This window comes from Euphorbia lathyris, chromosome 9, assembly GCF_963576675.1.
Source record: "Euphorbia lathyris chromosome 9, ddEupLath1.1, whole genome shotgun sequence".
Classification (NCBI taxonomy): Eukaryota; Viridiplantae; Streptophyta; class Magnoliopsida; order Malpighiales; family Euphorbiaceae; genus Euphorbia; species Euphorbia lathyris.
The window spans coordinates 51,642,891-51,655,462 of record NC_088918.1 but is presented as its reverse complement, the minus strand read 5'-3'; the positions used below and the strand labels follow the sequence as shown (position 1 = coordinate 51,655,462).

At 38.8% G+C, this 12,572-nt stretch overlaps 1 non-coding gene across 1 annotated transcript; it reads left to right on the top strand.

Annotated features, from left to right (window-relative positions):
• Positions 1-3,871: 3,871 nt before the first annotated feature.
• On the top strand, positions 3,872-3,978 carry LOC136207722 (small nucleolar RNA R71). Its single transcript, XR_010676851.1, has one exon. It is a non-coding gene; the product is annotated as a small nucleolar RNA R71 (small nucleolar RNA).
• The last annotated feature ends 8,594 nt before the right edge of the window (positions 3,979-12,572 follow it).

The window sequence follows — 12,572 nt, the reverse complement described above, 5'->3', positions numbered from 1 at the left end:
TTAAAAACTTAACAACTACTTTAGAATCATTTGTCGGGGTTGCAATTGCTTCAACCCACTTTGAAACATAATCTACGGCTACTAATATGTAATTTTTGCCAAAAGAATGAGGAAAAGGACCCATGAAATCAATTCCCCATACGTCGAAGATTTCAACTTCCAATATGTTCGTAAGAGGCATCTCATCTTTCCTTCCTATATTCCCTGTTCTTTGACACTTATCTTTAAACAGAGTAGGCCAAAAGAATCCGCATTCAAGTATTCTAGCTGCTGTTTTGCTTACGCTATTATGACCTCCGTAAGCGCTAGCATGACATTCTAACATTATAGAGTCATATTCAAACTCACTAACACATCTCCTAAATATTCCATCGCCGCATGTTTTGAACAAGAATGGATTTTCCCAAAAATATTTCTTAACTTCTGAAAAGAATTTCTTTTTTTGCTGAGAAGTCAATCCATCTGGCACAACATGTGCGGCTAAGTAATTGGCTATATCCGCATACTATGGAGCTATGACACTTTGTACTTGCATGAGATGTTCATCGGGGAAATCATCTCGAATGCCTGATGTTTCACCGATGGGACCGTTTTCATCCTCAAGTCTTGATAGATGATCGGCGACCAGGTTTTCAACTCCCTTTTTGTCTTTAATCTCAATGTCAAATTCTTGCAATAGTAAAACCCATCTAATAAGACGTGGTTTCGCATCTTTCTTAGCAAATAAATATCGTAAAGCTGCATGATCAGTATAAATGATGACTTTAGATCCTAACAAGTAAGATCGGAACTTATCACATGCAAAAACTACTGCTAACATTTCTTTTTCAGTTGTGGTGTAATTTAGCTGTGCACCGGACAAAGTGTGACTCGCATAATATATAACATGAAGTTTCTTATCCTTCCTTTGACCTAATACACATCCTACAACTAAGTCACTCGCATCACACATAATTTCGAAAGGTAGATTCCAATCGGGTTTCAATATTATAGGTGTACTGACTAAAGCCATTTTCAAAGTATTGAAAGCTTGTAAACAATCCTTATTAAAATCAAAAGTTGAATCCTTCATAAGCAAATTAGTAAGTGGTTTGGAGATTACAGAAAAGTTCTTTATAAACCGTCTGTAAAAACCTGCATGACCCAAAAATGATCTTACTCCCTTAACAGTGGTTGGTGGGGGTAATTTTTCTATAACTGAAGTCTTTGCTCTGTCCACTTCTAAACCTTTTTCAGAAATCTTATGACCTAAAACAATTCCTTCATCTACCATGAAATGACATTTTTCCCAATTTAATACTAAATTCGTTTCCTCACATCTAGACAATACTTTATCTAAGTTTTGTAAACACGCATCGAAAGAATCTCCATAAACTGAAAAATCATCCATGAAAACTTCCATTATGTCTTCAATGAAGTCATTAAATATTGTTGTCATACATCGTTGAAATGTTGCTGGTGCATTACATAGACCAAAAGGCATTCTCCTATATGCAAATGTTCCGTAAGGACATGTGAAGGTTGTTTTATCTTGGTCATCCGGGTAAATGTAAATTTGAAAGAATCCGGAGTAACCGTCTAGGAAACAGTAAAATGCATGACCGGCTATCCTTTCGATCATTTGATCAATGAAAGGTAGAGGAAAATGATCTTTCCTAGTAGCTTTATTTAGGTTCCTATAGTCTATACAAACCCTCCAACCAGTGGTGGTTCGTGTAGGTATCAGTTCACCTTCATCATTTCTTACAATAGTTATGCCTCCCTTTTTAGGTACACAATGGATTGGACTAACCCATTCACTATCCGAGATCGGATAAATGATTCCATTGTCTAAAAGTTTAGTAATCTCATTTTTGACTACTTCTTTCATGTTCGGATTTAAGCGTCTTTGCCTATCCGCTTTAGGTGGCTTATCCTCTTCTAAGTGAATTCTATGCATTACTATACTATGATTAATTCCTTTTAGGTCTGAAATTTGCCATCCCATACTTCCTATCCTATTTCTAACAACTTCTTTCAATTTTTCTTCTTGATCACTTGTTAATTTGTTAGAAATAATTATAGGTAGAGAATCGCCTTCGCCTAAGAAAGCGTACCTCAAATGACTGGGTAACTCTTTAAGTTCTAATTTAGGGGGTGTTACAATTGAAGGCGGAACTGGTCCATCTTCTCTAATCAAAGGCTCTGGGTCCTTATCATCTAATTCTTCATCTATTATAGGTTCAATCATTTCTTCACTTTGAATTACATCATTGACACATTCCTCGATAAATCAAGTTTCATACAAGCGAATTCCTCCATAGGGTATTTCATCGCTTTGTTCATGTTAAACTCGACCTTATCTTCTCCTATCCTTAAAACTACCTTCCCTTCCGACACATCTACTAGAGCGCGTCCCGTGTTCATAAACGGTCTACCGAAAATTAAAGGGCAATTTACATCATATGCAAAGTCTAATATAACAAAATCGGTAGGAAAAATAAATTTATCGACTTTGACTAAAACATCTTCAATTATACCATACGGCCTTTTAGTGGTTTGATCCGCTAATTGCAAAACCATATTGGTACGTTTAATATCTTCTTCTAAACCTAACTTGTTAAAAATAGACAATGGCATTAAGTTTATACTTGCTCCTAAATCACAAAGACAACTTGGGAATTCAATATCTCCCAACTTACACGGAATAGTAAAACATCTAGGATCCTTGAGTTTAGTGGGCAAACTACTTGATACTATTGAACTACAGTCTTCAATTAACGAAATGGATGAAATTCCTTCCCAACTGATTTTCTTTGAAATCAAATCTTTTAAAAACTTACCATAGTTAGGAATTTGTGTGATTGCATCCATAAATGTCAAATTGATGTGCAAATTTTTAAGTTTATCCAAAAACGTTAGAAGTTGTTTATCATAGTCCTTATTTCGGACTTTGTGTGGAAAAGGTGGTTTGGGTACAAAAGTTTTGGTACCTGCGTCAGATGGTGAATTATTTGTGTTTAAGATATCTTCTTTGGACTTTGGTAAATCAGTTCCCGGAAATGTTACATCTTTGGGCATTTCAGGCCCTTGATAATTTTTTCCTGAACGAAGAGTAATAGCCTTCACCTACTCTTTCGGATTTTCTTCCGTATGGCTGGGAAGACTTCCCTCTTTTCGGGATGGAATTGATTTAGCAAGTTGACCAATTTGAATCTCCAAATTATGGATGCTAGATGAGTGGTTTTTAATAAGCTGATCGAATTTATTTTCAAGCCGTTTAAAACCATCGTCGTGATTACTGATTTTTCCACTGATAGCATCTATAAACTTGTCGATTTTAGAAGATAAAGTGCTAATCGTATCTCTTGACTGATTTTGATAATTAGTGGTACGATTTTGATTAGCACTGGCATTGTTGTTACTGTTATCTTTCCAGTTAAAGTTAGGATGATTCCTCCATCCAGCATTATAGGTATTAGAATAAGGATTATTAGTTTGGTTTTGCCCTTGGACAAAATTTACCTGTTCGATCTCACTCATATTTTCGTAGTCCATATCTGTTTGGACTGGATTACCATTGGTATCGCGTGGTGCCATAAACTTGTCAATTTTGTGCGATAAAGCAGAAAATTGGGCTTGTAGCATCACGACTGGATCAAGTTCAACTATACCTTTAACTGATGGTGTGGTTGAGGATGATGGTTTTGCCACCGGCATATGTCCACGTTCCGCGGGCCACATACTGCTGTTGATTGCCATTTCCTCCAAAAGTTCTCTCGCTTGGGCTGATGTTTTCTTCATAAATAGCCCTCCCGACATAGCATCTAATGAACCCCTAGTTGTAGGATTTAGTCCATTGTAAAATGTTTGCATTAAAAGTTCAGCGGGTAATTGGTGGTGTGGGCATAAACGTTGAAGTTCTTTAAAACGTTCCCAAGTTTCATAAAGAGTCTCATTGTCATTTTGAGAAAAAGATGTTAACTCCTTTATGACTCTTGCGGTTTTTGCTAAAGGAAAATATTTAGATAAAAACGCTTGGGCTAATTGTTCCCAAGTGGCAAAAGTTGCGGCTGGCATAGAAGTTAACCATTCTTTGGCTATGTCCTTCAAGGTGAAGGGAAAGAGGCGAAGTTTGATTGCTTCTACAGTCACATCTGGAATTTTAAAAGTGTCACAAATTTCAAGGAAATTTGTTAAGTGGGTGTTAGGATTTTCGTTAGGTAACCCGTAAAATGATACATTATTTTGCAACATATTAAGCAAAGCTGGCTTAATTTCAAATTGGTTTGCGGTGATTCTGGGTCTAACGATACTATTGGTTACACTGGCCACACCTGGCCTAGCGTATTCCATAAGTGTTGGTGGGTCTGCCATTTTTTCTGGCTCGGTATATGTTTTTACTAAGGTCTTATTTTTGTTTTTCTTATTTTTCTTGTTCTTCCTAATGGTTTTCTCAATTTCTGGGTCTATAGGGTCTGGTACAATGCCTGAACTTCGAGAACTGCGCATGAACCTGAAATCTTGCACGAACCGAAACTACCTACAAAACAGAATTTTGAAAAATAAATAAATTAGTAAATGAAAACTATTAAATTATAAAAGTTAAAATAAGTATGTTTAAACCTAGATTCGAAATAAAACACGAAAAATTTAAAATTTTGTCAAACATTTTGGCGTTCCCCGGCAACGGCGCCAAAAACTTGTTGAGCGATTTTCGCAAGTGCACGGTATACGCTTGTAGTAATAAAAGATATCGAACCCACAGGGAATGCTTTTTAACTAAAACTTTATTTAATTCGGTTTAGTCACGTGTTTAGGTTTAATAAAAGAATATCGTTTAATTGATTGAATTGGTTTTGGTAAATTAGGATTAGATAGAAGGATTATATTGAGTTTAGAGAACAGTTCCGTCTTTGTGGTTTTGATTACAAGACAGATATTTCCGCAATTGGAATAAAATAGAACTTATTTTCATAAAGCAAAGAAAACAACTTTAACTTTGTAAGATTATGGACATGTAACAATATAGCGATTTATTCAATTAAATGGCTTCGAACCATAGAAATCCCCCTGATGTTGAGGTGATTCCTACCTTAATCAAACTAGTATTTTATGTCTGATAAGCCGCGATCAGCGATCATGTCATCCATAAAAACTAAATCTGTCAAGTGTTCAACAAAGTTCTTATATGAATAAGATGGAATAGAACGTTTTAATAAAAACACCAATTTATCATTTTGAAAATCATTTTGTCAGAACAATATCAAAATAACAAGAGTAAGAATGTATTGAATAAATAAGTATATCATTAATGAAATGTGAATTTTCACAAGTTAACAGAGAAGTAGAAACTTGGATAGCATTGTAATGAAAACTTTGAGATCCGGGTCGTCAATCTTTCTCTCAAACTCCGTAGGTTCGTCAAACCTCATGCGCTTCAGCCGTCAATTCTTCTCGCTGGATCTTCGGAATAGAGACTGATCTCGTCCACTACCAGAATGAAAACTAAACTAATACTGTTTATAACTAATCTAATAACAATTCGTGTACAGCACGATTGTTTACATAGAAATGAAATCTAAACTTTCTGATTCTTTTCTGAATCAGAAACTCAACATAATAACTTTCTTCTCTAATTTCTCTAACTTTTTCCAACCTTGATTTCTTGAAATGGATCACTTATTTATAGTTGTTGAAGGGTTGTAAATGATGGGTCGTGTCCGCTGGTGAAGGGTTGCTTTTATCCGAACGAACAGACGCGTTTTTCCGATTTAAACATGTGTTTTGTGTGCAGAAGGGTTCGCTGTCGTGACTGAGATTCTGAAAATCTCAGTCGCGACAGGGGGTATAGGGATGAGTGAAAACTTCGTTTTTCTCCCGAGCTGGCCTCCGCAAGTCGCGACTGAGATTCTCAAAATCTCAGTCGCGACAGAGAGATGTTTCCCTGTCTCTCGACTGCTTTTCGTCCTCTTTGAGCGTTCTTTTGACTGATATGCATTCTTGGTACGTTTTTTAGGTTTTTCCTCCATTTTAGCTCCGTTTTCGCTCCTATTTGGATTTAACCAAATAATTAAGTACCTTGCATCAAAGAAGTAAATAAAGACGTAAAAGTATTCCAAATGAATATAATTAGCACGATTTTAATGTAAATTTAACGTATTTATATATGATATTTTAGGTATATTTTGGGCTTAACACCCGCGTACCCTGCATTCTCCGCCTTAAAAAAGTTCAGAAACTCAAACACGCGGGGCGCCCTATTCATGTGCCTCGCGTATTTGAGTCTCTGACTCAAAACGCAATAAAAATGCTACCCTACGCGGAGCGCCCCCTGGGCACGCCTCGCGTAGGGTCCCTGACCACTAAGGGTCCTCTTTTCCTTCCTTACCTTTATTTTTGTTTTTGTTTTGACTTCTTTTTGCGACGCCCTTGGAATAGGCGTCATTTTTAATAACACGGAGGGCCGTGCAACCCCGCACTCTTAGTTTGGTTTGCACTACCAAAAACAAAAATAAAAATTTAAACAAAAAAAAAGTTAAACTAATTTATTGACTCTTTTAAATTTTCCCGACACGCTATCCCTCCTTCGGAAATTGACTAAAGTTCCATTATTTGTCGTCAAAAATAAAAGCGTCAGAACATAAAGGAATGATTCAATTAAGAGATTTTAGTCTTGGTCTTGAAGTTAGGGAATTTGTGCAAAGCTTAGGTTAGTGCTAAACTAAGACATTGAGTCTTAACACAAATGTTATCTCCATAATAAACTTTAAAAAGGCAATAAAAACGGGATAGTTGAGAATTTAGCGAACACTTGATAGTACACAATTAAACCCGAATCTTTGTGAGGTATTTTTGAGCCTAAAAGAGTTCGTACGAGAACTCTAATTCTTTCACAACTTTTCGAGAGTTTTGGCTTCACTCGACTCATAGAATTTGCATCCAATACCGGGTTAAGTACACTTATTTGTGGTAAAAAGGCAATAGATGATAAACCGAACCCACTTAGGCTAATTTTTCTTAATTTATTTTTCTCGTTTTCATTAAACATTAGGAAACCCCTTCGAGCCTATTAACCAAATTTTTTGTTAACACCCTTTTAACATGTACCCTTTTTTCCTCTTGTTCAAATACCGACATAATCAAGTTGCACCCGAATTACCCGAAATAAGTCACGGCCTTAGCAAATGAGCACCATAAGTTTTCAAAATATTATTTTTGTGCCTCTATCAAAACAAAGGATACAATAAAAATAAAAAGGCATTTTCAAGCTCCACCCGAGCAATTTTGAAGTATATTTTATAAAATTCGCCAAGGCCAAGATAAACAAAAAACACGGTGCAATCACAAACCGGTATTTCTTGAACTCGAGTTTCTTTAAACTAACCACTAAAGAAGTCACCCACATTACAACCCCCCTCCGAGTTCATTTTTAATATTGCCTAACCATATTTTAGGAGGAAAAACCTGGATGCAAATGCAAATTCAACATTATCTCGAGTAAGTGCAAAGAAGAGTGTTAAAACACCGACCCACCTAATTGAGCGAAAGAGCGAAATCCCTTGGTGAGGTACTATCGGGTTCTCAAAAGATAATCAACCCCCGTTAATATTGCCTATTAATCTTGATCATGGAGGTTTCAAATAAGTTTTGTACTCAATTGTTTGCGTAGGTACCTACCGAAACCTTTGCATAAAACCGTAACTTTGAAATCACGCACTTGGCAAAACCAACCTTCGGTTTGTTTCTTAATTTTCTCAATCCCTTGTCTTTCGATTTCTTTTACTTGAGGACAAGTAAAACTTTAAAGTCCGAGGAGGTTTGATAGGGGTATTTTACCCCTATCTTTTAGCGTGATTTACGGGTTGATTTTGGATAAAATAAATAAGTTTAATTACAAAAATAAAGTGTTTTGATAAAATAAAGAAATAAAAATAAATTCTGTACTTTCAGTTAATTTTCCATGTTTTTTATTAGTTTAGGAAATAAAAACGTCAAGCTAACTCGGCTCGCAAGATTCGTATTTCAGGTACGAGCAAGGAGCAAAAATCTACTCAAATACGTGGGGCGTATCAGCCTTTACGTGGGGCGTGAAACATGGTGTCAGCAATAATTGCCTTATCCGCAGACGCCATGTGGAATTGACTCAGCATACGCGGGGCGTATGCCACCCTACGCGGGGCGTATGACACATGTCGGAAATGATTGGCCTAATCCTGAAAGTCAGACTGCATTGTCTCCTTGAGTCAACTCTTGGTACGCGAGGCGTATCAGGCAGTTCTTCAATGATAAAAGCTCAGAGATTCATTTACGCGGGGCGTGTTTCAACTACGCACGGCGTAAAAGCTCCAATTCAAACAATAAAACTTCAGAGACTCAAACACGCGGGGCGTACTCCAGCTACGCAGGGCGTATTTGAGACAATTAGACATGGAATTGGTCCACATGCAGGAGATTTCTGACGGAATGGGCATTTACGCGGGGCGTAGACAACCTTACGCGGGGCGTGTCATGGGATTTCTGCACCAAATAATGTTGCTCCATACTTGTTCCTTGTGAAGTTACAACTTTGCCCTTTGCTTGATGTTTATAAATAGGAAGCTCTTGAACCCCATTCAGACACACAACTAGAGAGAGCAAAACTATACTTGTTTTGATTATTGTAGTTTAGGTTTATTTTAGGCTTTGTGTAACTAAACTCTTCCATCTCGAGAGCTTGTCCGTTGTTACCGGCATTTCACCAAAGTTCCGCTCCATCTCCGCACACCAAGCTCGAGAGCTCCACCATTCAAGACCTTAGAGACGGATTTTGAGTCCGGTTAGCTAGTTCCGAGGGTGGATTCTTCCCTTTACACTTGCTAATTAGCTTGATCTCATCCTATGTACTAGGCTTGTTTGTAATTCATATTTACACTTTCCATATTTATAATTTATGATTCATAATCTTCTTTTCTATATATGTGTTGATGTTTGTTACTTGTTTTGACATTCATAATTGACTATTGTGTAGGAGAACACAATTTCCGACGCCATTCGGGCTATCCTTAGGGATTCATATAGGTGTTGCCTTACCGGAAGTGACAAACCGGAAACCGTAGGAATTGACAAGCCACGGAACTTACGGGCCCTAATTTCTGGTCCCAAGCATTAGACACGCCTTGACTAGGAACCACGTAGTCTAAGTACTTCACGGGTCGATTATACTACACGTAGTCATCTTTGCACGAGCAAACCTTCAACCGTATAAACATTAGAAGTTATTATTTGTCATAGTTATAACTTATCGCATTCACATCACTCCATAGAGTTTCGTTATATAAATTCGCCTCACACATAGTTAGTAGTAGCTTGTAGTTGTGTCTCACACCAACCTTAAAGTATTCACCGCTTAAATAACGTATAAAACCGAGTTGTTTAATACTTGCAGTTATAAATCCCGTGGATTCGATACCCGATCTTAACCGGATTATTACTTGATACGACGGGGTACACTTGCCCCTACGTAGTGGTATCTAGTAGATACAAAGCACTTAGAAAGACCATATCCATAATCATAGCACAATCATCGCAATATACATATTTCGTCGTAGAAAACGACGCTACTAGGTGACACGCATCAAGTTTTTGGCGCCGTTGCCGGGGATTTATAACATCTTGCAATATTAGACAAATACGTTTTATTTTTAGTTTAAGTATTCGTTTTGTATAAATTGTTTATATATACTTTTACTAACAACATTCTTTTCTTGTTAATATTATATTTTATTTCACTTATTTTATGCATACCCGATCTCGGAGTGATCCTCTTATTCCTATTGATCTCGAAATTGAACGTACTCTTTATAGGATTCGAAAAGAGAGAATGGCAAATCTCAACAATGAAGCTAACCAGCCCGAGGTCAACCAAAGGGTGCCGGAACAACCCGTGAATAACAACCGTAATGGTGGAGGCAATGATACGCGTTCGATGTTGGAAATTCTTGCTCCACATCGCCCTCAATTCCGCCACGGAATCGTCGCCCCCACCATTACGGCCGACACATTTGAAATAAAGACTAGCATGATCCAATTAATCCAACAACTCGGTCAATTCGGAGGGGAACCCTATGAAAACCCTAACGAACACCTTGATAAATTTCTTATGTGTGCCGAAACTTCGCGGCAAGACGGTGTTCTGGTTGAGGCCGTCCAACTAAAGCTTTTTCCTTTCTCTTTGACAGGGCAAGCGTTGGAATGGTTGCACTCGTTGGAGGCGGGATCGATCACATCTTAGGAGGAACTTGAGAAGGAGTTCCTATCTTACTATTTCCCCCCCCCCCCCCCCCCGCTAAAACGGCTAAGTTGAGAAAAGATATCACCTCCTTTCGGCAATTTAGACACGAGGCCCTCCATTCGGCTTGGGCTAGGTTCCGAAAATTGCTCCGAAGCTGTCCCCATCACGATATCCCTAAGCATGATCTAGTAAGTACCTTTTATCATGGTTTATCACCTACTAATCGTGCAACCGTTGATTCTGCCGCAGGTGGGGATTTGTTTCGCAAATCGGCAAGCGAGGCGTACGAGCTCATTCACGAATTAGCTAGGAAAAGCGTCCAATGGCAAGAAGATCGGCTTGCCGGACCCTCGCAACATCAAACCTTTACCGTAGAAGATGAGGCTCCCACAATCTTCATGATCGAAATGAATAAGAAGCTGGATGCCTTAATGGCGCAATTGAGCCTCAAGAATTCAGCACAAGTCCTAATGTGCCCTCATTGTGGTGGTGACCACCAAGGTAAGGATTGTCAAGCCGGAAACCCTTTTAACGGCGACACCGAAAGCGTAAGTTATGTAGGGGGACAACAAAGGTATAATTCTCATTATAACTCCTATCCTAACACGCATGCTTATCACCACCATAGCAATGATAATAACGGATGGAGGTCTCAACACCAACACCCGATTCTATCTTATGTGTTGAAACCCCCATCCGAACCCCATGGTAAAATCGTGGAATGCGGTTTGGGGCAACTCCCTCATACCCAAGGAGGGCAAAAATCGCAACCTCCTAGCACTGCGCAAGACGCAATGGTAATTGATCTTCTTAAAGAAATATCTTCACGTCTTGCTAACAATGAAGCATTTTGTAGGGATTTAGCACAGCAAGTGGCCCAACTAAGTCGCCAACGACATGAGAGACGACATGAGTCCCTCCCAATTAACACCGAACAAAACCCCAGACCAAAGAATCCGGAGACCACGCAAGCCATAACTCTCCGAAGTGGTAAGGTTTTGGAACCACCGGTTCCAAAGGCAGCTCCACCCGTTCCACAGGTAAGTGATGAACCGGAAGCGGTAAGCAACCCCGGTTCGAATCCGAAACCCACAACTTCCTCGGATAAAAATAACAATGTGTGTAATCCAATTGGAGCTTACGTACCGAAGCTCCCTTTTCCACAACGACTTAAAAAGGAAAAATTGGACCACCAATACGGCAAGTTTTTAGAGATTTTTAATAAACTTCACATTAACATCCCGCTTGCGGAGGCATTGGAACAAATGCCTACATATGCGAAGTTTCTTAAAGAAATCCTCGCAAAAAAGAGGAAGTTGGATTATAATGAAACGGTAGCGCTCACGGAGGAATGCTCCGCAATTATAACAAACAAACTCCCACCTAAACTCAAGGATTTAGGTAGTTTTTCTATCCCTTGTACAATTGGTAATGTTGAGTTTAGAAGAGCTCTATGTGATTTGGGTGCTAGTATCAATCTAATGCCTTTATCTGTGTTTAGAAAGCTCGGCTTGAGAGAACCAAAGCCTACCAATATGACGCTCCATCTGGCCGATAGATCCATTGCTCGACCAAAAGGGGTTGTGGAGGATGTCTTGGTGAAGGTGGACAAGTTCATTTTCCCCGTCGATTTTGTAGTGCTTGATATGGCGGAAGACGATACGGTACCGATCCTCCTAGGACGACCATTTCTTGCAACAGGTAGAACTCTCATTGATGTCCACGAAGGTAAGCTTATCCTGCGGTTGCAAGACGAAGAGGTAGAGTTTAACGTGTACAACTCCATGAAATTCCCGTCTAACACCATGAAGGATTGCAATTTTTTAAATTCCGTAGACTCTATTGACCTTTTTGTTGAAGATTTTTGTGATAGGTCTTCTGCGGGAACCTTTTCGGAATTAGATGATATTGAGCACTTGGATGAGGAGCCAGTGAACAAGCCATTTGAATACTCCTCCGAAATAGAACAATGTCTGTTGGCAAGGAGCCGGTTCGAGGGTTTAGACCGGGATAGCAAAGCAAAGCCGCAGACCTCTCTCGAGGATCCTCCAACTTTGGAACTTAAACCCTTGCCTCCTAATTTAAAATACGTATTTTTACAACCTCCTAATTTCTTACCAGTTGTTATTTCTTCGCTTTTGACAGCGGAAATGGAGGGAGCATTAATTGCGGTGTCACAAAAACACAAAAGCGCATTTGGATGGACTATTCACGATATTAAGGGGATCAGCCCCACCATCTGCACACACCGCATCTTTATGGAGGATAAAGTCAAACCCTCTGTGCAGCCGCAACGACGACTTAACCCTAATATGAAAGA